The sequence below is a fragment of the Acartia tonsa genome, chromosome 15 (assembly GCF_053477335.1).
Source record: "Acartia tonsa isolate MP-2025a chromosome 15, ASM5347733v1, whole genome shotgun sequence".
NCBI classification, from domain to species: domain Eukaryota; kingdom Metazoa; phylum Arthropoda; class Copepoda; order Calanoida; family Acartiidae; genus Acartia; species Acartia tonsa.
The window spans coordinates 17,621-35,000 of record NC_137274.1 but is presented as its reverse complement, the minus strand read 5'-3'; the positions used below and the strand labels follow the sequence as shown (position 1 = coordinate 35,000).

General features: G+C 40.0%; 64 non-coding genes across 64 annotated transcripts in view; 33 read left to right on the top strand and 31 right to left on the bottom strand.

Moving 5' to 3' along the window:
- TRNAE-CUC (transfer RNA glutamic acid (anticodon CUC)) overlaps window positions 1-16 on the top strand; it is a 72-nt gene extending 56 nt beyond the window's left edge. Inside the window, exon 1 of the tRNA in view lies at window positions 1-16. This exon is cut by the window's left edge and continues 56 nt beyond it. This is a non-coding gene — a tRNA (tRNA-Glu).
- A 152-nt stretch (window positions 17-168) lies between these two features.
- Window positions 169-241, top strand: TRNAR-CCU (transfer RNA arginine (anticodon CCU)). The gene has a single exon. It is a non-coding gene; the product is annotated as a tRNA-Arg (tRNA).
- A 94-nt stretch (window positions 242-335) lies between these two features.
- Window positions 336-425, top strand: TRNAI-UAU (transfer RNA isoleucine (anticodon UAU)). The gene is given in 2 exon segments: window positions 336-373; window positions 390-425. It is a non-coding gene; the product is annotated as a tRNA-Ile (tRNA).
- A 1,255-nt stretch (window positions 426-1,680) lies between these two features.
- On the bottom strand, window positions 1,681-1,760 carry TRNAL-UAG (transfer RNA leucine (anticodon UAG)). The gene has a single exon. It is a non-coding gene; the product is annotated as a tRNA-Leu (tRNA).
- A 129-nt stretch (window positions 1,761-1,889) lies between these two features.
- On the bottom strand, window positions 1,890-1,961 carry TRNAT-UGU (transfer RNA threonine (anticodon UGU)). The gene has a single exon. It is a non-coding gene; the product is annotated as a tRNA-Thr (tRNA).
- A 137-nt stretch (window positions 1,962-2,098) lies between these two features.
- On the top strand, window positions 2,099-2,170 carry TRNAA-UGC (transfer RNA alanine (anticodon UGC)). Its single transcript has one exon. It is a non-coding gene; the product is annotated as a tRNA-Ala (tRNA).
- Window positions 2,171-2,263: 93 nt separating this feature from the next.
- LOC145308148 (U6 spliceosomal RNA) lies at window positions 2,264-2,370 on the bottom strand. Its single transcript, XR_013875985.1, has one exon. It is a non-coding gene; the product is annotated as a U6 spliceosomal RNA (small nuclear RNA).
- Window positions 2,371-2,441: 71 nt separating this feature from the next.
- TRNAW-CCA (transfer RNA tryptophan (anticodon CCA)) lies at window positions 2,442-2,513 on the bottom strand. Its single transcript has one exon. It is a non-coding gene; the product is annotated as a tRNA-Trp (tRNA).
- A 140-nt stretch (window positions 2,514-2,653) lies between these two features.
- TRNAA-CGC (transfer RNA alanine (anticodon CGC)) lies at window positions 2,654-2,726 on the top strand. Its single transcript has one exon. It is a non-coding gene; the product is annotated as a tRNA-Ala (tRNA).
- A 44-nt stretch (window positions 2,727-2,770) lies between these two features.
- On the bottom strand, window positions 2,771-2,843 carry TRNAP-CGG (transfer RNA proline (anticodon CGG)). The gene has a single exon. It is a non-coding gene; the product is annotated as a tRNA-Pro (tRNA).
- Window positions 2,844-2,951: 108 nt separating this feature from the next.
- Window positions 2,952-3,033, top strand: TRNAS-UGA (transfer RNA serine (anticodon UGA)). The gene has a single exon. It is a non-coding gene; the product is annotated as a tRNA-Ser (tRNA).
- Window positions 3,034-3,144: 111 nt separating this feature from the next.
- On the bottom strand, window positions 3,145-3,228 carry TRNAL-UAA (transfer RNA leucine (anticodon UAA)). The gene has a single exon. It is a non-coding gene; the product is annotated as a tRNA-Leu (tRNA).
- An 89-nt stretch (window positions 3,229-3,317) lies between these two features.
- On the bottom strand, window positions 3,318-3,399 carry TRNAS-GCU (transfer RNA serine (anticodon GCU)). The gene has a single exon. It is a non-coding gene; the product is annotated as a tRNA-Ser (tRNA).
- Window positions 3,400-3,496: 97 nt separating this feature from the next.
- TRNAE-UUC (transfer RNA glutamic acid (anticodon UUC)) lies at window positions 3,497-3,568 on the bottom strand. The gene has a single exon. It is a non-coding gene; the product is annotated as a tRNA-Glu (tRNA).
- A 3-nt stretch (window positions 3,569-3,571) lies between these two features.
- Window positions 3,572-3,644, bottom strand: TRNAV-AAC (transfer RNA valine (anticodon AAC)). Its single transcript has one exon. It is a non-coding gene; the product is annotated as a tRNA-Val (tRNA).
- A 131-nt stretch (window positions 3,645-3,775) lies between these two features.
- On the top strand, window positions 3,776-3,847 carry TRNAG-UCC (transfer RNA glycine (anticodon UCC)). The gene has a single exon. It is a non-coding gene; the product is annotated as a tRNA-Gly (tRNA).
- A 71-nt stretch (window positions 3,848-3,918) lies between these two features.
- On the top strand, window positions 3,919-3,991 carry TRNAM-CAU (transfer RNA methionine (anticodon CAU)). Its single transcript has one exon. It is a non-coding gene; the product is annotated as a tRNA-Met (tRNA).
- Window positions 3,992-4,037: 46 nt separating this feature from the next.
- TRNAL-CAA (transfer RNA leucine (anticodon CAA)) lies at window positions 4,038-4,160 on the bottom strand. Its single transcript has 2 exons — window positions 4,123-4,160; window positions 4,038-4,082 (listed from the first exon to the last, which is right to left on the bottom strand). It is a non-coding gene; the product is annotated as a tRNA-Leu (tRNA).
- A 76-nt stretch (window positions 4,161-4,236) lies between these two features.
- On the bottom strand, window positions 4,237-4,309 carry TRNAR-UCU (transfer RNA arginine (anticodon UCU)). Its single transcript has one exon. It is a non-coding gene; the product is annotated as a tRNA-Arg (tRNA).
- Window positions 4,310-4,435: 126 nt separating this feature from the next.
- On the top strand, window positions 4,436-4,509 carry TRNAI-AAU (transfer RNA isoleucine (anticodon AAU)). The gene has a single exon. It is a non-coding gene; the product is annotated as a tRNA-Ile (tRNA).
- A 237-nt stretch (window positions 4,510-4,746) lies between these two features.
- TRNAK-UUU (transfer RNA lysine (anticodon UUU)) lies at window positions 4,747-4,819 on the bottom strand. Its single transcript has one exon. It is a non-coding gene; the product is annotated as a tRNA-Lys (tRNA).
- Window positions 4,820-5,019: 200 nt separating this feature from the next.
- LOC145307762 (5S ribosomal RNA) lies at window positions 5,020-5,138 on the top strand. The gene has a single exon (XR_013875631.1). It is a non-coding gene; the product is annotated as a 5S ribosomal RNA (ribosomal RNA).
- A 652-nt stretch (window positions 5,139-5,790) lies between these two features.
- On the top strand, window positions 5,791-5,909 carry LOC145308291 (5S ribosomal RNA). Its single transcript, XR_013876132.1, has one exon. It is a non-coding gene; the product is annotated as a 5S ribosomal RNA (ribosomal RNA).
- A 152-nt stretch (window positions 5,910-6,061) lies between these two features.
- On the top strand, window positions 6,062-6,180 carry LOC145308389 (5S ribosomal RNA). Its single transcript, XR_013876223.1, has one exon. It is a non-coding gene; the product is annotated as a 5S ribosomal RNA (ribosomal RNA).
- A 90-nt stretch (window positions 6,181-6,270) lies between these two features.
- On the top strand, window positions 6,271-6,343 carry TRNAA-AGC (transfer RNA alanine (anticodon AGC)). The gene has a single exon. It is a non-coding gene; the product is annotated as a tRNA-Ala (tRNA).
- Window positions 6,344-6,502: 159 nt separating this feature from the next.
- On the top strand, window positions 6,503-6,621 carry LOC145308290 (5S ribosomal RNA). Its single transcript, XR_013876131.1, has one exon. It is a non-coding gene; the product is annotated as a 5S ribosomal RNA (ribosomal RNA).
- Window positions 6,622-6,708: 87 nt separating this feature from the next.
- On the top strand, window positions 6,709-6,827 carry LOC145307715 (5S ribosomal RNA). The gene has a single exon (XR_013875585.1). It is a non-coding gene; the product is annotated as a 5S ribosomal RNA (ribosomal RNA).
- A 558-nt stretch (window positions 6,828-7,385) lies between these two features.
- On the bottom strand, window positions 7,386-7,503 carry LOC145308113 (U5 spliceosomal RNA). The gene has a single exon (XR_013875948.1). It is a non-coding gene; the product is annotated as a U5 spliceosomal RNA (small nuclear RNA).
- Window positions 7,504-7,832: 329 nt separating this feature from the next.
- On the bottom strand, window positions 7,833-8,024 carry LOC145307984 (U2 spliceosomal RNA). Its single transcript, XR_013875821.1, has one exon. It is a non-coding gene; the product is annotated as a U2 spliceosomal RNA (small nuclear RNA).
- A 267-nt stretch (window positions 8,025-8,291) lies between these two features.
- On the bottom strand, window positions 8,292-8,456 carry LOC145307883 (U1 spliceosomal RNA). Its single transcript, XR_013875723.1, has one exon. It is a non-coding gene; the product is annotated as a U1 spliceosomal RNA (small nuclear RNA).
- A 519-nt stretch (window positions 8,457-8,975) lies between these two features.
- On the top strand, window positions 8,976-9,094 carry LOC145308331 (5S ribosomal RNA). The gene has a single exon (XR_013876169.1). It is a non-coding gene; the product is annotated as a 5S ribosomal RNA (ribosomal RNA).
- A 66-nt stretch (window positions 9,095-9,160) lies between these two features.
- LOC145308319 (5S ribosomal RNA) lies at window positions 9,161-9,279 on the top strand. The gene has a single exon (XR_013876158.1). It is a non-coding gene; the product is annotated as a 5S ribosomal RNA (ribosomal RNA).
- A 66-nt stretch (window positions 9,280-9,345) lies between these two features.
- LOC145307804 (5S ribosomal RNA) lies at window positions 9,346-9,464 on the top strand. Its single transcript, XR_013875673.1, has one exon. It is a non-coding gene; the product is annotated as a 5S ribosomal RNA (ribosomal RNA).
- Window positions 9,465-9,683: 219 nt separating this feature from the next.
- On the top strand, window positions 9,684-9,756 carry TRNAK-CUU (transfer RNA lysine (anticodon CUU)). Its single transcript has one exon. It is a non-coding gene; the product is annotated as a tRNA-Lys (tRNA).
- Window positions 9,757-9,834: 78 nt separating this feature from the next.
- TRNAT-CGU (transfer RNA threonine (anticodon CGU)) lies at window positions 9,835-9,908 on the top strand. The gene has a single exon. It is a non-coding gene; the product is annotated as a tRNA-Thr (tRNA).
- Window positions 9,909-9,967: 59 nt separating this feature from the next.
- TRNAF-GAA (transfer RNA phenylalanine (anticodon GAA)) lies at window positions 9,968-10,040 on the bottom strand. The gene has a single exon. It is a non-coding gene; the product is annotated as a tRNA-Phe (tRNA).
- Window positions 10,041-10,111: 71 nt separating this feature from the next.
- TRNAQ-CUG (transfer RNA glutamine (anticodon CUG)) lies at window positions 10,112-10,183 on the bottom strand. The gene has a single exon. It is a non-coding gene; the product is annotated as a tRNA-Gln (tRNA).
- A 76-nt stretch (window positions 10,184-10,259) lies between these two features.
- TRNAV-CAC (transfer RNA valine (anticodon CAC)) lies at window positions 10,260-10,332 on the bottom strand. Its single transcript has one exon. It is a non-coding gene; the product is annotated as a tRNA-Val (tRNA).
- An 80-nt stretch (window positions 10,333-10,412) lies between these two features.
- Window positions 10,413-10,485, top strand: TRNAR-ACG (transfer RNA arginine (anticodon ACG)). Its single transcript has one exon. It is a non-coding gene; the product is annotated as a tRNA-Arg (tRNA).
- A 51-nt stretch (window positions 10,486-10,536) lies between these two features.
- TRNAN-GUU (transfer RNA asparagine (anticodon GUU)) lies at window positions 10,537-10,610 on the bottom strand. The gene has a single exon. It is a non-coding gene; the product is annotated as a tRNA-Asn (tRNA).
- A 449-nt stretch (window positions 10,611-11,059) lies between these two features.
- TRNAE-CUC (transfer RNA glutamic acid (anticodon CUC)) lies at window positions 11,060-11,131 on the top strand. The gene has a single exon. It is a non-coding gene; the product is annotated as a tRNA-Glu (tRNA).
- A 152-nt stretch (window positions 11,132-11,283) lies between these two features.
- On the top strand, window positions 11,284-11,356 carry TRNAR-CCU (transfer RNA arginine (anticodon CCU)). The gene has a single exon. It is a non-coding gene; the product is annotated as a tRNA-Arg (tRNA).
- Window positions 11,357-11,450: 94 nt separating this feature from the next.
- TRNAI-UAU (transfer RNA isoleucine (anticodon UAU)) lies at window positions 11,451-11,540 on the top strand. The gene is given in 2 exon segments: window positions 11,451-11,488; window positions 11,505-11,540. It is a non-coding gene; the product is annotated as a tRNA-Ile (tRNA).
- Window positions 11,541-12,795: 1,255 nt separating this feature from the next.
- TRNAL-UAG (transfer RNA leucine (anticodon UAG)) lies at window positions 12,796-12,875 on the bottom strand. The gene has a single exon. It is a non-coding gene; the product is annotated as a tRNA-Leu (tRNA).
- Window positions 12,876-13,002: 127 nt separating this feature from the next.
- TRNAT-UGU (transfer RNA threonine (anticodon UGU)) lies at window positions 13,003-13,074 on the bottom strand. The gene has a single exon. It is a non-coding gene; the product is annotated as a tRNA-Thr (tRNA).
- Window positions 13,075-13,211: 137 nt separating this feature from the next.
- On the top strand, window positions 13,212-13,283 carry TRNAA-UGC (transfer RNA alanine (anticodon UGC)). Its single transcript has one exon. It is a non-coding gene; the product is annotated as a tRNA-Ala (tRNA).
- A 93-nt stretch (window positions 13,284-13,376) lies between these two features.
- Window positions 13,377-13,483, bottom strand: LOC145308147 (U6 spliceosomal RNA). Its single transcript, XR_013875983.1, has one exon. It is a non-coding gene; the product is annotated as a U6 spliceosomal RNA (small nuclear RNA).
- A 71-nt stretch (window positions 13,484-13,554) lies between these two features.
- TRNAW-CCA (transfer RNA tryptophan (anticodon CCA)) lies at window positions 13,555-13,626 on the bottom strand. The gene has a single exon. It is a non-coding gene; the product is annotated as a tRNA-Trp (tRNA).
- A 140-nt stretch (window positions 13,627-13,766) lies between these two features.
- TRNAA-CGC (transfer RNA alanine (anticodon CGC)) lies at window positions 13,767-13,839 on the top strand. The gene has a single exon. It is a non-coding gene; the product is annotated as a tRNA-Ala (tRNA).
- Window positions 13,840-13,883: 44 nt separating this feature from the next.
- Window positions 13,884-13,956, bottom strand: TRNAP-CGG (transfer RNA proline (anticodon CGG)). Its single transcript has one exon. It is a non-coding gene; the product is annotated as a tRNA-Pro (tRNA).
- A 108-nt stretch (window positions 13,957-14,064) lies between these two features.
- Window positions 14,065-14,146, top strand: TRNAS-UGA (transfer RNA serine (anticodon UGA)). Its single transcript has one exon. It is a non-coding gene; the product is annotated as a tRNA-Ser (tRNA).
- Window positions 14,147-14,257: 111 nt separating this feature from the next.
- Window positions 14,258-14,341, bottom strand: TRNAL-UAA (transfer RNA leucine (anticodon UAA)). The gene has a single exon. It is a non-coding gene; the product is annotated as a tRNA-Leu (tRNA).
- An 89-nt stretch (window positions 14,342-14,430) lies between these two features.
- On the bottom strand, window positions 14,431-14,512 carry TRNAS-GCU (transfer RNA serine (anticodon GCU)). Its single transcript has one exon. It is a non-coding gene; the product is annotated as a tRNA-Ser (tRNA).
- A 97-nt stretch (window positions 14,513-14,609) lies between these two features.
- On the bottom strand, window positions 14,610-14,681 carry TRNAE-UUC (transfer RNA glutamic acid (anticodon UUC)). Its single transcript has one exon. It is a non-coding gene; the product is annotated as a tRNA-Glu (tRNA).
- Window positions 14,682-14,684: 3 nt separating this feature from the next.
- Window positions 14,685-14,757, bottom strand: TRNAV-AAC (transfer RNA valine (anticodon AAC)). The gene has a single exon. It is a non-coding gene; the product is annotated as a tRNA-Val (tRNA).
- A 131-nt stretch (window positions 14,758-14,888) lies between these two features.
- On the top strand, window positions 14,889-14,960 carry TRNAG-UCC (transfer RNA glycine (anticodon UCC)). Its single transcript has one exon. It is a non-coding gene; the product is annotated as a tRNA-Gly (tRNA).
- Window positions 14,961-15,031: 71 nt separating this feature from the next.
- Window positions 15,032-15,104, top strand: TRNAM-CAU (transfer RNA methionine (anticodon CAU)). The gene has a single exon. It is a non-coding gene; the product is annotated as a tRNA-Met (tRNA).
- Window positions 15,105-15,150: 46 nt separating this feature from the next.
- On the bottom strand, window positions 15,151-15,273 carry TRNAL-CAA (transfer RNA leucine (anticodon CAA)). The gene is made up of 2 exons: window positions 15,236-15,273; window positions 15,151-15,195 (listed from the first exon to the last, which is right to left on the bottom strand). It is a non-coding gene; the product is annotated as a tRNA-Leu (tRNA).
- Window positions 15,274-15,349: 76 nt separating this feature from the next.
- TRNAR-UCU (transfer RNA arginine (anticodon UCU)) lies at window positions 15,350-15,422 on the bottom strand. The gene has a single exon. It is a non-coding gene; the product is annotated as a tRNA-Arg (tRNA).
- A 126-nt stretch (window positions 15,423-15,548) lies between these two features.
- On the top strand, window positions 15,549-15,622 carry TRNAI-AAU (transfer RNA isoleucine (anticodon AAU)). The gene has a single exon. It is a non-coding gene; the product is annotated as a tRNA-Ile (tRNA).
- A 237-nt stretch (window positions 15,623-15,859) lies between these two features.
- On the bottom strand, window positions 15,860-15,932 carry TRNAK-UUU (transfer RNA lysine (anticodon UUU)). The gene has a single exon. It is a non-coding gene; the product is annotated as a tRNA-Lys (tRNA).
- A 200-nt stretch (window positions 15,933-16,132) lies between these two features.
- Window positions 16,133-16,251, top strand: LOC145308233 (5S ribosomal RNA). The gene has a single exon (XR_013876077.1). It is a non-coding gene; the product is annotated as a 5S ribosomal RNA (ribosomal RNA).
- A 652-nt stretch (window positions 16,252-16,903) lies between these two features.
- LOC145308289 (5S ribosomal RNA) lies at window positions 16,904-17,022 on the top strand. The gene has a single exon (XR_013876130.1). It is a non-coding gene; the product is annotated as a 5S ribosomal RNA (ribosomal RNA).
- Window positions 17,023-17,174: 152 nt separating this feature from the next.
- Window positions 17,175-17,293, top strand: LOC145308388 (5S ribosomal RNA). Its single transcript, XR_013876222.1, has one exon. It is a non-coding gene; the product is annotated as a 5S ribosomal RNA (ribosomal RNA).
- Window positions 17,294-17,380: the final 87 nt, after the last annotated feature.

Genomic DNA, 17,380 nt, shown 5'->3' with positions numbered 1-17,380 from the left:
ATTCCCGGTAACGGAAGAATACATTTTGTCGAACCCCCAAGTAATTATATCATTGTGTGTATGTATGCAGATTTTTTACAAACAACCCCGATCCAAAAAAAAAGGAGATAAAAAAGATAGAGAATTGGATATTTTCAAGCTTTTACTTTTCAGCCAGGGTGACACCAAGCCTGCGTGGCCTAATGGATAAGGCGTCGGTCTCCTAAACCGAAGATTGCGAGTTCGAGTCTCGCCGTGGGTAATATTATCTTTTTAGCAAAAGTTGTTTTGGTTGCAGTGCTTCCAAGGTTTTATGAAGGCAGTGTAGTAGCAAATATGAAAAGTTGAAGCAAGCTGCTCTAGTGGCGCAATCGGTTAGCGCACGGTACTTATAGACAGTACAACAAGTTATGCCGGGGTTGTGAGTTCGAGCCTCACCTAGAGCAAGCACTTTTTTAACCCTTAAACCTGGCAGGGTCTTCCTCGAAAAGAGCAAAAATATTTTTTTTTTACTTAAACAAAGCATTTTATCTTACCAAAATACTAAAATATTCTCTAGCAGTACCTCATAATATCAAATACAGGTACTGTGGTTCGATTTCAAATTTTTTTTGTAACTATGCCTTACTAACCAACAATCAATCAAGGAAAAAAGTTTGTTAAAGAATATAGATAGATTGATATTTTCTTTTTACTACTGTTTTAAATCTATCAAGTTAATAACAAATTCAATAAAATTTTACTGAATAACCATATAAATGTATAAAGATTTGTGATTTAAATTATGCCATGAAAAATCCTCCAATGAGTTATTTAAGCAAACAAAATTTAGCATAAATGGATATTTAAATTTTGTTTGCTTAAATAACATTCTATTGCAACAAAAAGGTGATGTTAGGAAATAATTTCTTGAATAAAATCATAAAACGTTTTTTCATTTAATTTTCATTTTTTCACTGTTGTGTTTTTATTTGACATTAAAAATAAAAATCATAAAAAATCTTCCAAATCAAAGAGAAAAAATCTTTGAATTATTGGTCAATTTAAGTTCAAAGATTTTTTTATTGTAAAAAGTTAATTTTTTAAAAATATTTGAGAAAAAAATCTTCTAACAAAAAAAAATTATCATAATCCAAGATGGCGTCAATACATGTAAAATAATTTTTAAAACAAAAAATTAAAAATTGAATATCTTTTTTCACAGATTGAATTTCAAAAATCGGTCTGACAGTTTTTCCAAAGTCAGTATGATCTATTGAATGAAAAAGGTTTGAAACTGATAGAACATTTCTTTATACTAAAATATATTTTTTCTCCTGTTTTTTCCCACACTTCCAAAAAATGAAATTCAATAAAAAATTAAATTGTTCTCACGTTAAAAAAATTTTCTCACGGGTCCAAAAAATGAATTTAAATGAAAATCATATGTACCATTTAAATCAAAATAAATGGTTCCCACATTCTAAAAATTTTCCCACGCTTGACATTCTTGAAAAATGCTAAATAAATGGACATTTGAACAAACCAAAGATCGCGTTTTTTGCAATGGAATGTGTTTTGTAAAAATCTTTGAAACTTTTGATTTCATTGTTTATGTATGTACACTCAAGAATGATGAATCTTATCTGATCTAGAAAGGCAGAAGGATACTAAATTGTAATTGTAATTCATAGTAACCGAGTTTTTACTAAAATAAATTTTTGACAGCTGTGGGATTCGAACCCACGCCCTTGCGGACTGGTGCCTAAAACCAGCGCCTTAGACCACTCGGCCAAACTGCCTGTTGTGCTGGTGGTTGTGCGAATAGCAAAAATTGTTTCTTAAGTTTTTTTTTTCAGCCTTACTGTGTAAAAGCATCAAACACCTAAAAAAAAAATTGTTTTTCCAGTGAGTGATTTCACAAAATTAACTGCCTCCAGAGAGGATTGAACTCTCGACCCCTGGTTTACAAGACCAGTGCTCTGCCACTGAGCTATAGAGGCTTGCCTGTTCATGGGGCACAATTTAAACCTAGCCTAACCTAACCTAACCTAAGCTATTCCGGTTTGCACCTTGTGTTAAAGACTTTGAAATTGCTAAAGGATTCAGTTGAGTATTAGTCAGCTAGTGTATTCAACAGGGGGATGTAGCTCAGTGGTAGAGCGCATGCTTTGCATGTATGAGGCCCCGGGTTCGATCCCCGGCATCTCCAATTATCAATGATTTTTGTTATTTCTTTGAAGTTGTCTTTTGTTCAAAATGATTACTTTAGTGAGAAAATATTTGTATGGGGTTATGCGGACACAAAAATGTGGAACGCTTCACGATTTTGCGTGTCATCCTTGCGCAGGGGCCATGCTAATCTTCTCTGTATCGTTCCAATTTTAGTATATGTACTGCCGAAGCAAGTACAATTGAGAATAGAATTTAGTTGTCTATAAAGATCAGCATTTGTTACACAAATTGCAAAAAAACAATTCTGTTGACCCTGACGTGATTTGAACACGCAGCCTTCTGATCTGGAGTCAGACGCGCTACCGTTGCGCCACAGAGTCAGATGTTTGAATCGCTGCAACTTTGAATTCATGCGAAACTAAAGGAAAGTCTTTTATTTCTTTTTTTCTATCCACTATACAATGCAAGCGACCAATAGAAAAAAGGCGCTGCTTTCGTCCGGCCCCTATGATGGAGACCAGGGGTCGTAGCTCAGCTGGTAGAGCGTCTGATTCGCATTTAGAAGGTCTCGGGTTCAAATCCCGACGACTCCAAATTTTTTTTCTTTTCAATTTTCAAAAGTATTAGGCAAAACCATGGGCTTGACCGGGAGTTGAACCCGGGACCTCTCGCACCCGAAGCGAGAATCATGCCGCCTAGACCATCAAGCCTGGCTTGTGCCCTGTTAACTGTCAGTAGCAACCTGTAATTCATCAATTTACCTGCCGATTGCTTCCAGCTGTGATGCTGGATTGATGGATGGCCGTCCGCCAGAGACAGCAGTCGTGGCCGAGTGGTTAAGGCGTTGGACTTGAAATCCAATGGGGTTTCCCCGCGCAGGTTCGAATCCTGCCGGCTGCGAACTACAGATTTTGTTAGTTTCTAGTGTTTTATTCATTTTTTTTTTGCAAAACTAGAAAGTTACCTTGCAACTCATATGGCCTTCCTGGTATAGTGTTAAAATAAGACTTTTGTCAGGTGTGGGGTTCGAACCCACGCAATCTTACGATTATGAGAGCTTAAATCTCACGCCTTAGACCACTCGGCCAACCTGACAGGTTGCCACAATGCGGCACTCATTGCAAAACGCATGAAATCACGACTGACAAGCACTGATTTAGCAAAGCTCCACAAAATAATTCTCGCGACGAAGATGGGATTCGAACCCACGCGGGCAGAGCCCATTGGATTAGCAGTCCAACGCCTTAACCACTCGGCCACCTCGTCTGTGAAAGCGATTAAGCTAGATTACTTGCAAAGCATACATAACAACAACAAACACAAAAACAACAAAGTAAATATTGCATCACTCGTGTCAAAAGACTTCCCACGCCGGGAGTTGAACCCGGGCCTCCTGGGTGAAAGCCAGATATCCTAGCCGTTAGACCACGTGGGATTCTGTTTCCGTCCGGGATCGAACCGGAGACCTTCTGCGTGTTAGGCAGATGTGATAACCGCTACACCACGGAAACTTGTTACATCAGATAGACAGCTTTATTGCCATAATTTTTTTCTTTAAACTCCTGACTAAAGTGTGCTAGTTACTAGGCAAAAATGTATTTGTGGTTTTCTCTTTTGAGTACATTATAGTTCTGTACAATAAGCGTCAGTGGTATAGTGGTGAGCATAGCTGCCTTCCAAGCAGTTGACCCGGGTTCGATTCCCGGCTGACGCATTTTCATCTGTGTTGCCTAGGAGTACATTTTTGTACATTTAAAAAGTGTAGTAATCCTATACTGCCAACAAGCCTCCGTAGCGCAGTAGGCAGCGCGTCAGTCTCATAATCTGAAGGCCGTGAGTTCGAGCCTCACCGGGGGCAGGCAAACACTTTTTCATCTCCTGGTTGTGTTTTGGAAAAATAGTTTTGTCAGAAGTGGGATTCGAACCCACGCCCTCATCGAGGACCAGAATTCTCACAACCACTCTCTATCAGAGAGCAAGGAAGTTGTCCTTGAGTCTGGCGCCTTAGACCACTCGGCCATCCTGACTGTTAATATAGTGTTCACGGATTAAGAAATCCCATGTTTTGATAAGCCAAAAAGGTTAGCCAAAATGCAATGTTAGCATCCCATCTGGGGATCGAACCCAGGACCTTTGGATTAGAAGTCCAACGCGCTATCCTCTGCGCTAATGGGACTTGGTTGGAGAAAAGAAAATAGTAGCATTTGTTGACAGAAAACATTATGGAAGAAAATCAAGTAGAGAAGAAAAAAAGTATGTAGTTTTTGTATTGTGCTTATACTTATACACATCATATCAGTCAGGCCCGTTAGCTCAGTTGGTTAGAGCGTCGTGCTAATAACGCGAAGGTCACGGGTTCGATCCCCCTACGGGCCAGATAATACTTTTACCAAATTGAACAGTTTGCAGTGGCGGAAATATATAATGGAAAAAAAAGAAATTTCACAAGGTTGAAAAAGTTATCTCTCCCCGACCGGGAATCGAACCCGGGCCTTCCACGTGACAGGCGGAGATCCTCACCACTAGACTATCGAGGAATTCTTATAAATCAGCCATTTTCTAGTCACTACGTACGTATCACACTGATTGGAGACTTTGAACAAAAGATGGGAGCGCCCGAGCAGGGGCTCGAACCCTGGACCGTTAGGTTAAAAGCCTAACGCTCTACCGACTGAGCTACCCGGGCATCATGCTATTTTAAAATTACAGTAACAAAATTGTCTCACCAGATGGCAGCAGCATTTTAGTTCATGGTAGGCTTGGTTTTCTCTCTGTTTATTTTTGGTTAAGTGCAACCTGAGTTGTATAGAATAAATCATCCCTCCATAATTTTACTGTATTGTAGCATTTTGCATTTAGTATATGTCACATTTTCCATGGTTAAATGTCTACGGCCATACCATGTTGAAAGCACCAGTTCTCGTCCGATCACTGAAGTTAAGCAACATTGGTTCAAGTTAGTACTTGGATGGGTGACCGCCTGGGAATACTTGGTGTCGTAGGCAAATCTTTTCATCCTTTTTTATAAGTTGAGAAAAAGAAAAAAAAAGTCTGAGAAATGTAAACCAGACAACTGCTTATGTTCATTTTTTACACCCAAAGCCCTTATACAATGCAACCACTATGATATAATATGTAGTTACTGTTTTTGTCACCAGATGGCAGCTCTATTTAGTTCCCAGTTAGGCTTTGTTTTCTCCGTGTTAAGGCATGAGTTTTGGATTGACAACTATTATTGTTCGATAAAATGATATCTTTTAGTATTACACATACCTATTTGGATTAATATTTCAGTTACTTTGTGCTTGTATTTTATGAAAATTAACTTTTCCGGTCGGACCTTTAACAAATATCAAAAATATATCATTGTCCAAGTAACTTTACATCATTGTCTAAAACGACCAAGCTAATATTGCTTGATTCACTTCTACAAGAGGTGTGTATCAGCTCTGCATCGATGGGTCGCTCACCTTGAGTCCGCTCGGGTTGAGTGTCTGTCTTAGTCAGTCACAAACATCTTTATTCAGGGTTAAAGAGAACCCACTAATCACTGAAACCAATCAAGAACTTAGATTCATTTACCGTAGATACCTGTACGTATTTTCTCTTGGTAATGCATTTTCCATTTAGTTTATGCCACATTTTCCTTTGATAAATGTCTACGGCCATACCATGTTGAAAGCACCAGTTCTCGTCTGATCACTGAAGTTAAGCAACATTGGGCCAAGTTAGTACTTGGATGGGTGACCGCCTGGGAATACTTGGTGTCGTAGGCTTTAACATTTTATCCATATTTCAAAATTTGTCTCTTTTTCTTCCTTGTCCGTAGATTCCTGTACTGTTGAGCGTTTTGCATTCATTTCACGCCACATTTTCTCTTCGTAATGCATTTTGCATTTAATTTACGCCACATTTTCCGTTGATATATGTCTACGGCCATACCATGTTGAAAGCACCAGTTCTCGTCCGATCACTGCAGTTAAGCAACATTGGGCCAAGTTAGTACTTGGATGGGTGACCGCCTGGGAATACTTGGTGTCGTAGGCTCTAACATTTTATCCATATTTCAAATTTGTCTCTTTTTCTTTCTTGTCCAAGAGAAATTTCTAATCACTGAGAACATAAGGTGAAACCCAAGGGGATGTAGCTCAGATGGTAGAGCGCTCGCTTAGCATGCGAGAGGTACGGGGATCGATACCCCGCATCTCCAAGTATCATTTTTCCCCCTACTACACAAGCACCAAACAAAAAAATAAACACACAAAGAAAAACAAAAGTCTGAAAATTTAAACCAGTAAAACTTTAAACCTTTTTGTTGCATTAGAATGTTATTTAATAAACCAGAAGTTAGCCTTTGCTCAGAGTAAATGTCTACGGCCATACCATGTTGAAAGCACCAGTTCTCGTCTGATCACTGAAGTTAAGCAACATTGGGCCAAGTTAGTACTTGGATGGGTGACCGCCTGGGAATACTTGGTGTCGTAGGCTCAATATTTTTGGAATTTTGACCCAACCAATCCTAGCCCAAACCTAACTAAACCTCACACAAGTTTGAAAATCATGTTGTAACTTTATGTCTACGGCCAAACCATGTTGAAAGCACCAGTTCTCGTCCGATCACTGAAGTTAAGCAACATTGGGCCAAGTTAGTACTTGGATGGGTGACCGCCTGGGAATACTTGGTGTCGTAAACTCTACATCTTTCTTTCTTATCTTGTCACTGAAAACAGAAAAGTTGTGTTAACGTAGAAAATAATTGCTGCAACGTCCGGGAATCGAACCCGGGCCGCCCGCGTGGCAGGCGAGCATTCTACCACTGAACCAACGTTGCTGGCATGCTCTTGGGCTATTCGTATAACCCAACCCCTTGCTGAAAATCATTATTCAGAAATCTGTCAATTTATAACCCAAATACAGATTGATATAGCTTTACACCTGAACGATTAATATGACTTGCTGTAAGTAGACTTTGGCAGTAGGTAAGGACTTTCTTCAGCCCGGCAAGACAATATCTGAGTGATCCTTGGTTTGTACACACCTTTTAGTGAAGTGAATCAAGCAAGTATAGCTTGGTCAGTTTAGACAAATGGTAACTGCAATTTTAGCCATTCCTACCGTAGGCTATTTGTCAGCATGGTTGGCCAGTTTTATTTTTACAAATTTGAACTGGTTGGTTGGAGATGAATGGTTTTGTGGTAAACACATCCTGACATCCTGTCCCTACATGCCTGTTGTAATATGTTTCTTTAAGTGGGCTCTCTCATGGAAAGCCTTCAGACAAATTGGATGTAATTCCAATATGATCCACTTACACGGAAATCTTTAGTAAAAGGCGAAAGATTTATTCGTGCTGTAGGTAGATCCTGGACATGCTCAAACAACACAAATAGCTCCATATCCTTGGCAGCTGTTAGGCTTGTTCCATTGACCAATCTAATGTAGTTGTCAGCAAAGACATGTAGAGATTGTGTCAAAGTTCAGCTTATTCACCAAAAAAACACAAGCCCCTAGAATAACTTGAGGCAGAAAATTATCCATTAAATGACATTCAACTTTAGGGGTTTGCACCACCTAGCATTAAAACATTGAACTACATAAAGGAAGTGGAGCCATTGTGCTTTTGGCAGCATGCTTGTTGACTTGTGCAAACTTGATACAGGTTGTACACTATGTATTGAGTGGTCCAGTTTAGAAGTGGGGACAAGTGGGCCGATCCTGGTGGTACTGCAATACCAGGCCAACCCGTGATAAGGCTGGAGCAAGCTCCAAGTCCTCATCCCCTAACAAAAATGAGTTTAATATCGAAGGGGACACATGGTCCCCGTATCAGATATTAAGCTGATAAGAACAGATACTACACTTTGATCTTAGCCAAAAGGCCGAGAAGCGATGCCGAAGAATAGTTCCAGTATACTACCTTAGAGTCATAACCTGACTATTGTACTGTCTGGCAAAAGATTAGCATGCAGGCTGCCTAATCATTGTTAGAGAGAGTATAGTCAATCTGCCTAGTTCTAAGCAAAGACTTTACTTTAAATTGGGCTTCGATAGAAGCCTTTTTCTGGCCAACTACACAAACTTTAGCAACTCCTAACGAGTAAAATTTGAACTAGATGGTTAAGTTACACATTCTAATTCTGTTGTCTGTTCTGTATTTATTAGGGGATGCGCGAACGCAGTCCCCAACTACCAAAAATTGTGCGTTCGAGTTACCCACATTTGGGGTAATCGTAGGGGTCAGCCATGCCTGAGTGCAATGGCACAGCCTCACCCTAGAGGAACCACCTTAGTGATCATGGTTAACCTCCACGCCAGGTAAGTATGAGGGAAAGAGTCGATTTCAGTGTATGGGTGACAAAGACTATAGATATTTTGCTGACCAGCTCCACGACTTTACACAAAACATGATTCAGTTGAAGTGTCCCCTCAGAAATGCTATATTTATACTTTTTCAAATAGTTGGTGACATACTTTGTTGATGAAACCTTCGGTACGAGGTCTTCCATTGAAACAAATGCGACACCTAGAGGCCAAATTATTGACTACATAAAGTACATGTTTGCTACTTTACAGGTTAGGCATTCCTATTGTAGATAGTGAGCTATCATCAGCTCTGACAGAAATAGCATTACAGTTCACACTGCAACCACTGGATCTATACACACCTCTTAGTGAAGTGAATCAAGCAAATTTAGCTTGGTCAGTTTAGACAAATACAAGATGCAAACTGTCACTTGTTATAACAAGATTACCAAGAGTTAGCACTGGTCGCAACGCAACAAACCATACAGAAGGATGGTATGGTAATATCGACATTATAATGTGAAAATGCCTTACCAAATGTCTACGGCCATACCATGTTGAAAGCACCAGTTCTCGTCCGATCACTGAAGTTAAGCAACATTGGGCCAAGTTAGTACTTGGATGGGTGACCGCCTGGGAATACTTGGTGTCGTAGACTTAACATTTTTGGAATTTTGACCCAAACAATCCTAGCCCAAACCTAACTAAACCCCACACAATTAAAGTCTACGGCCATACCATGTTGAAAGCACCAGTTCTCGTCCGATCACTGAAGTTAAGCAACATTGGGCCAAGTTAGTACTTGGATGGGTGACCGCCTGGGAATACTTGGTGTCGTAGACTTAACATTTTTGGAATTTTTACCCAACCAATCCTAGCCCAAACCTAACTAAACCCCACACAATTAATGTCTACGGCCATACCATGTTGAAAGCACCAGTTCTCGTCCGATCACTGAAGTTAAGCAACATTGGGCCAAGTTAGTACTTGGATGGGTGACCGCCTGGGAATACTTGGTGTCGTAGGCTTATCCTTTTTTCAAAAATTGCCTCAAAAAAGTTGTGATACTGTAGAAAATAATTGCTGCAACGTCCGGGAATCGAACCCGGGCCGCCCGCGTGGCAGGCGAGCATTCTACCACTGAACCAACGTTGCTGGCTTGCTCTCATAATATTCGTGTAGTTAGTTTTTGTGTACCTATTGCAAAGACCAACCATACAAAGTGCAGAGCCCAGGCAGCCAACATAGCCCGGCTAGCTCAGTCGGTAGAGCATGAGACTCTTAATCTCAGGGTCGTGGGTTCGAGCCCCACGTTGGGTGAATTTTTTTTTTACATGGAACAGTTTTTAAAAATATATTTGAATTTGTTTCGTGATATACTGACAATAGGGTAATTCAGGCGCCATGGCTTAGTTGGTTAAAGCGCCTGTCTCGTAAACAGGAGATCCCGAGTTCGACTCTCGGTGGTGCCTTGATCCTTTTATTACTACTATCCATGGCTACACATACATAGGGTAAAGATTTGCAAAAATGCCGCGACCCGGGATCGAACCGGGGACCTTTAGATCTTCAGTCTAACGCTCTCCCAACTGAGCTATCACGGCTAGTTAAAATAATGTTGCTTATCTTGGTCAAGATGGAAAAGAGATCACTTTTACATGACTCTAAAAAGTTTAGGTCCTACCGAGATTTGAACTCGGATCGCTGGATTCAGAGTCCAGAGTGCTAACCATTACACCATAGGACCTTCATGCAGATCTAAACTCCAAAGGGTGAAAAAAAAATTATTTTGTATAAAAAGAAAAGAAAAAAACCTTATGTATTGGTTCCTGCCGGGATCGAACCGGCGACCTTGTCCGTGTGAAGGACACGTGATAACCACTACACTAAGGAACCATTGTCAACTACGAAACCAAGCCAAGATACATAACAAACAGACATAAAATGTGCAACTACAAAGCCACGTCACTAAGCTAGGTCTCGTGGCGCAACGGATAACGCGTCTGACTACGGATCAGAAGATTGCAGGTTCGAATCCTGCCGAGATCGAAAATTTTAAATATTCGTTTGGCTATTAAAGAAAATTGCTATAAAATAGGTCGCCCCCGGGTGGGCTCGAACCACCAACCTTTCGGTTAACAGCCGAACGCGCTAGCCGATTGCGCCACGGAGGCTTATACAAGATAAAAATATTACATTATTTTTAATATTATTCTATGGTGCCTTCAAATATAAAAACAAAAAAAAGATTGGTTTACTTATGTTGGTAGGGCTAATTACCACCGAACACTCATTAGCGCGGTCCGACTACTGACCGACACGGAAACTCTTGGCTGCTGGGTTTCCCCTCTGGCCCAATCCGCCCCTCATTAAGCAACCTGATCACCTAGGGCTCCCCCTAAGTGGCCATGTTGATGCCAGGCTTAGTGCGGACGCCAATTCAACGTGTTTCAATGGTAACCAGGCGTTCCCTGCCTCAAACCATCCCATTCTCTGACCTCCCAGTAGCAGGATTACAGAACCTCGCCGCGGTTCCAGTCAACAATCATATCAATTTCTGTCACAATCTACCAGTTGAATTGCCATTTTTTATTGTTTAATTTTGGGTGTAATATCGCCAGCTTCCGTTATGGTCTAGTGGTTAGGATAGCTGGCTCTCACCCAGCAGGCCCGGGTTCGATTCCCGGTAACGGAAGAATACATTTTGTCGAACCCCCAAGTAATTATATCATTGTGTGTATGTATGCAGATTTTTTACAAACAACCCCGATCCAAAAAAAAAGGAGATAAAAAAGATAGAGAATTGGATATTTTCAAGCTTTTACTTTTCAGCCAGGGTGACACCAAGCCTGCGTGGCCTAATGGATAAGGCGTCGGTCTCCTAAACCGAAGATTGCGAGTTCGAGTCTCGCCGTGGGTAATATTATCTTTTTAGCAAAAGTTGTTTTGGTTGCAGTGCTTCCAAGGTTTTATGAAGGCAGTGTAGTAGCAAATATGAAAAGTTGAAGCAAGCTGCTCTAGTGGCGCAATCGGTTAGCGCACGGTACTTATAGACAGTACAACAAGTTATGCCGGGGTTGTGAGTTCGAGCCTCACCTAGAGCAAGCACTTTTTTAACCCTTAAACCTGGCAGGGTCTTCCTCGAAAAGAGCAAAAATATTTTTTTTTTACTTAAACAAAGCATTTTATCTTACCAAAATACTAAAATATTCTCTAGCAGTACCTCATAATATCAAATACAGGTACTGTGGTTCGATTTCAAATTTTTTTTGTAACTATGCCTTACTAACCAACAATCAATCAAGGAAAAAAGTTTGTTAAAGAATATAGATAGATTGATATTTTCTTTTTACTACTGTTTTAAATCTATCAAGTTAATAACAAATTCAATAAAATTTTACTGAATAACCATATGAATGTATAAAGATTTGTGATTTAAATTATGCCATGAAAAATCCTCCAATGAGTTATTTAAGCAAACAAAATTTAGCATAAATGGATATTTAAATTTTGTTTGCTTAAATAACATTCTATTGCAACAAAAAGGTGATGTTAGGAAATAATTTCTTGAATAAAATCATAAAACGTTTTTTCATTTAATTTTCATTTTTTCACTGTTGTGTTTTTATTTGACATTAAAAATAAAAATCATAAAAAATCTTCCAAATCAAAGAGAAAAAATCTTTGAATTATTGGTCAATTTAAGTTCAAAGATTTTTTTATTGTAAAAAGTTAATTTTTTAAAAATATTTGAGAAAAAAATCTTCTAACAAAAAAAAATTATCATAATCCAAGATGGCGTCAATACATGTAAAATAATTTTTAAAACAAAAAATTAAAAATTGAATATCTTTTTTCACAGATTGAATTTCAAAAATCGGTCTGACAGTTTTTCCAAAGTCAGTATGATCTATTGAATGAAAAAGGTTTGAAACTGATAGAACATTTCTTTATACTAAAATATATTTTTTCTCCTGTTTTTTCCCACACTTCCAAAAAATGAAATTCAATAAAAAATTAAATTGTTCTCACGTTAAAAAAATTTTCTCACGGGTCCAAAAAATGAATTTAAATGAAAATCATATGTACCATTTAAATCAAAATAAATGGTTCCCACATTCTAAAAATTTTCCCACGCTTGACATTCTTGAAAAATGCTAAATAAATGGACATTTGAACAAACCAAAGATCGCGTTTTTTGCAATGGAATGTGTTTTGTAAAAATCTTTGAAACTTTTGATTTCATTGTTTATGTATGTACACTCAAGAATGATGAATCTTATCTGATCTAGAAAGGCAGAAGGATACTAAATTGTAATTGTAATTCATAGTAACCGAGTTTTTACTAAAATAAATTTTTGACAGCTGTGGGATTCGAACCCACGCCCTTGCGGACTGGTGCCTAAAACCAGCGCCTTAGACCACTCGGCCAAACTGCCTGTTGTGCTGGTGGTTGTGCGAATAGCAAAAATTGTTTCTTAAGTTTTTTTTTCAGCCTTACTGTGTAAAAGCATCAAACACCTAAAAAAAAATTGTTTTTCCAGTGAGTGATTTCACAAAATTAACTGCCTCCAGAGAGGATTGAACTCTCGACCCCTGGTTTACAAGACCAGTGCTCTGCCACTGAGCTATAGAGGCTTGCCTGTTCATGGGGCACAATTTAAACCTAGCCTAACCTAACCTAACCTAAGCTATTCCGGTTTGCACCTTGTGTTAAAGACTTTGAAATTGCTAAAGGATTCAGTTGAGTATTAGTCAGCTAGTGTATTCAACAGGGGGATGTAGCTCAGTGGTAGAGCGCATGCTTTGCATGTATGAGGCCCCGGGTTCGATCCCCGGCATCTCCAATTATCAATGATTTTTGTTATTTCTTTGAAGTTGTCTTTTGTTCAAAATGATTACTTTAGTGAGAAAATATTTGTATGGGGTTATGCGGACACAAAAATGTGGAACGCTTCACGATTTTGCGTGTCATCCTTGCGCAGGGGCCATGCTAATCTTCTCTGTATCGTTCCAATTTTAGTATATGTACTGCCGAAGCAAGTACAATTGAGAATAGAATTTAGTTGTCTATAAAGATCAGCATTTGTTACACAAATTGCAAAAAAACAATTCTGTTGACCCTGACGTGATTTGAACACGCAGCCTTCTGATCTGGAGTCAGACGCGCTACCGTTGCGCCACAGAGTCAGATGTTTGAATCGCTGCAACTTTGAATTCATGCGAAACTAAAGGAAAGTCTTTTATTTCTTTTTTTCTATCCACTATACAATGCAAGCGACCAATAGAAAAAAGGCGCTGCTTTCGTCCGGCCCCTATGATGGAGACCAGGGGTCGTAGCTCAGCTGGTAGAGCGTCTGATTCGCATTTAGAAGGTCTCGGGTTCAAATCCCGACGACTCCAAATTTTTTTTCTTTTCAATTTTCAAAAGTATTAGGCAAAACCATGGGCTTGACCGGGAGTTGAACCCGGGACCTCTCGCACCCGAAGCGAGAATCATGCCGCCTAGACCATCAAGCCTGGCTTGTGCCCTGTTAACTGTCAGTAGCAACCTGTAATTCATCAATTTACCTGCTGATTGCTTCCAGCTGTGATGCTGGATTGATGGATGGCCGTCCGCCAGAGACAGCAGTCGTGGCCGAGTGGTTAAGGCGTTGGACTTGAAATCCAATGGGGTTTCCCCGCGCAGGTTCGAATCCTGCCGGCTGCGAACTACAGATTTTGTTAGTTTCTAGTGTTTTATTCATTTTTTTTTTGCAAAACTAGAAAGTTACCTTGCAACTCATATGGCCTTCCTGGTATAGTGTTAAAATAAGACTTTTGTCAGGTGTGGGGTTCGAACCCACGCAATCTTACGATTATGAGAGCTTAAATCTCACGCCTTAGACCACTCGGCCAACCTGACAGGTTGCCACAATGCGGCACTCATTGCAAAACGCATGAAATCACGACTGACAAGCACTGATTTAGCAAAGCTCCACAAAATAATTCTCGCGACGAAGATGGGATTCGAACCCACGCGGGCAGAGCCCATTGGATTAGCAGTCCAACGCCTTAACCACTCGGCCACCTCGTCTGTGAAAGCGATTAAGCTAGATTACTTGCAAAGCATACATAACAACAACAAACACAAAAACAACAAAGTAAATATTGCATCACTCGTGTCAAAAGACTTCCCACGCCGGGAGTTGAACCCGGGCCTCCTGGGTGAAAGCCAGATATCCTAGCCGTTAGACCACGTGGGATTCTGTTTCCGTCCGGGATCGAACCGGAGACCTTCTGCGTGTTAGGCAGATGTGATAACCGCTACACCACGGAAACTTGTTACATCAGATAGACAGCTTTATTGCCATAATTTTTTTCTTTAAACTCCTGACTAAAGTGTGCTAGTTACTAGGCAAAAATGTATTTGTGGTTTTCTCTTTTGAGTACATTATAGTTCTGTACAATAAGCGTCAGTGGTATAGTGGTGAGCATAGCTGCCTTCCAAGCAGTTGACCCGGGTTCGATTCCCGGCTGACGCATTTTCATCTGTGTTGCCTAGGAGTACATTTTTGTACATTTAAAAAGTGTAGTAATCCTATACTGCCAACAAGCCTCCGTAGCGCAGTAGGCAGCGCGTCAGTCTCATAATCTGAAGGCCGTGAGTTCGAGCCTCACCGGGGGCAGGCAAACACTTTTTCATCTCCTGGTTGTGTTTTGGAAAAATAGTTTTGTCAGAAGTGGGATTCGAACCCACGCCCTCATCGAGGACCAGAATTCTCACAACCACTCTCTATCAGAGAGCAAGGAAGTTGTCCTTGAGTCTGGCGCCTTAGACCACTCGGCCATCCTGACTGTTAATATAGTGTTCACGGATTAAGAAATCCCATGTTTTGATAAGCCAAAAAGGTTAGCCAAAATGCAATGTTAGCATCCCATCTGGGGATCGAACCCAGGACCTTTGGATTAGAAGTCCAACGCGCTATCCTCTGCGCTAATGGGACTTGGTTGGAGAAAAGAAAATAGTAGCATTTGTTGACAGAAAACATTATGGAAGAAAATCAAGTAGAGAAGAAAAAAAGTATGTAGTTTTTGTATTGTGCTTATACTTATACACATCATATCAGTCAGGCCCGTTAGCTCAGTTGGTTAGAGCGTCGTGCTAATAACGCGAAGGTCACGGGTTCGATCCCCCTACGGGCCAGATAATACTTTTACCAAATTGAACAGTTTGCAGTGGCGGAAATATATAATGGAAAAAAAAGAAATTTCACAAGGTTGAAAAAGTTATCTCTCCCCGACCGGGAATCGAACCCGGGCCTTCCACGTGACAGGCGGAGATCCTCACCACTAGACTATCGAGGAATTCTTATAAATCAGCCATTTTCTAGTCACTACGTACGTATCACACTGATTGGAGACTTTGAACAAAAGATGGGAGCGCCCGAGCAGGGGCTCGAACCCTGGACCGTTAGGTTAAAAGCCTAACGCTCTACCGACTGAGCTACCCGGGCATCATGCTATTTTAAAATTACAGTAACAAAATTGTCTCACCAGATGGCAGCAGCATTTTAGTTCATGGTAGGCTTGGTTTTCTCTCTGTTTATTTTTGGTTAAGTGCAACCTGAGTTGTATAGAATAAATCATCCCTCCATAATTTTACTGTATTGTAGCATTTTGCATTTAGTATATGTCACATTTTCCATGGTTAAATGTCTACGGCCATACCATGTTGAAAGCACCAGTTCTCGTCCGATCACTGAAGTTAAGCAACATTGGGCCAAGTTAGTACTTGGATGGGTGACCGCCTGGGAATACTTGGTGTCGTAGGCAAATCTTTTCATCCTTTTTTATAAGTTGAGAAAAAGAAAAAAAAAGTCTGAGAAATGTAAACCAGACAACTGCTTATGTTCATTTTTTACACCCAAAGCCCTTATACAATGCAACCACTATGATATAATATGTAGTTACTGTTTTTGTCACCAGATGGCAGCTCTATTTAGTTCCCAGTTAGGCTTTGTTTTCTCCGTGTTAAGGCATGAGTTTTGGATTGACAACTATTATTGTTCGATAAAATGATATCTTTTAGTATTACACATACCTATTTGGATTAATATTTCAGTTACTTTGTGCTTGTATTTTATGAAAATTAACTTTTCCGGTCGGACCTTTAACAAATATCAAAAATATATCATTGTCCAAGTAACTTTACATCATTGTCTAAAACGACCAAGCTAATATTGCTTGATTCACTTCTACAAGAGGTGTGTATCAGCTCTGCATCGATGGGTCGCTCACCTTGAGTCCGCTCGGGTTGAGTGTCTGTCTTAGTCAGTCACAAACATCTTTATTCAGGGTTAAAGAGAACCCACTAATCACTGAAACCAATCAAGAACTTAGATTCATTTACCGTAGATACCTGTACGTATTTTCTCTTGGTAATGCATTTTCCATTTAGTTTATGCCACATTTTCCTTTGATAAATGTCTACGGCCATACCATGTTGAAAGCACCAGTTCTCGTCTGATCACTGAAGTTAAGCAACATTGGGCCAAGTTAGTACTTGGATGGGTGACCGCCTGGGAATACTTGGTGTCGTAGGCTTTAACATTTTATCCATATTTCAAAATTTGTCTCTTTTTCTTCCTTGTCCGTAGATTCCTGTACTGTTGAGCGTTTTGCATTCATTTCACGCCACATTTTCTCTTCGTAATGCATTTTGCATTTAATTTACGCCACATTTTCCGTTGATATATGTCTACGGCCATACCATGTTGAAAGCACCAGTTCTCGTCCGATCACTGCAGTTAAGCAACATTGGGCCAAGTTAGTACTTGGATGGGTGACCGCCTGGGAATACTTGGTGTCGTAGGCTCTAACATTTTATCCATATTTCAAATTTGTCTCTTTTTCTTTCTTGTCCAAGAGAAATTTCTAATCACTGAGAACATAAGGTGAAACC